Raw genomic sequence first — 605 nt, forward strand, 5'->3', positions numbered from 1 at the left:
CCAGAGGGGCTCCCTCCGGGGAGGTTGGTTGCAGGCGGGCAGGCGGGCAGAGCGCTGCTGTGCGGGCTCGAGCATCTGGGTGGGGCCGGGGTCGGGCCGAGGGGTGGGTGGGCTGGGCCGTGCAGAGGAGCGGGGCTCGCGTGGGCTCGGCGGTCCGTCGGGCGGACCGGCCGGCCGGCGAGCGCAGCGGGCAAGCAAGCAGGCGCCCTCATCTACGGCCATACCACCCTGAACGCGCCCGATCTCGTCTGATCTCGGAAGCTAAGCAGGGTCGGGCCTGGTTAGTACTTGGATGGGAGACCGCCTGGGAATACCGGGTGCTGTAGGCTTTTTGCCTCCCACGGGAGACCTGACTTTTTGCTTTTTGCTCTCTTTGCTTTGGGCGCTCGCTCCCCTCCCTCCCTCCTTTCTCTCTCTCTCTCTCTCTCTCTCTCTCTCTCTCTTTCTCTCTTTCCCCTTTGGCCTTGGACACACCCCACGGCCGCCCTGGGGACCCAGGCTCGGCCCAGGACAGCCCTATCCACACCCTACAACCCCACACCCCGAGACAGCCCACCCTCCTCGGCCCCCCCTCACATGCCTGGCAGATCACCGCTGGCTCCCGG

At 67.4% G+C, this 605-nt stretch overlaps 1 non-coding gene across 1 annotated transcript; it reads left to right on the forward strand.

Moving 5' to 3' along the window:
• Nucleotides 1-210: 210 nt before the first annotated feature.
• Nucleotides 211-329, forward strand: LOC114636142. The gene has a single exon (XR_003713571.1). It is a non-coding gene; the product is annotated as a 5S ribosomal RNA (ribosomal RNA).
• The last annotated feature ends 276 nt before the right edge of the window (nucleotides 330-605 follow it).

This window comes from Grammomys surdaster, unplaced genomic scaffold (genome assembly GCF_004785775.1).
Source record: "Grammomys surdaster isolate TR1022 unplaced genomic scaffold, NIH_TR_1.0 122496, whole genome shotgun sequence".
NCBI classification, from domain to species: Eukaryota; Metazoa; Chordata; class Mammalia; order Rodentia; family Muridae; genus Grammomys; species Grammomys surdaster.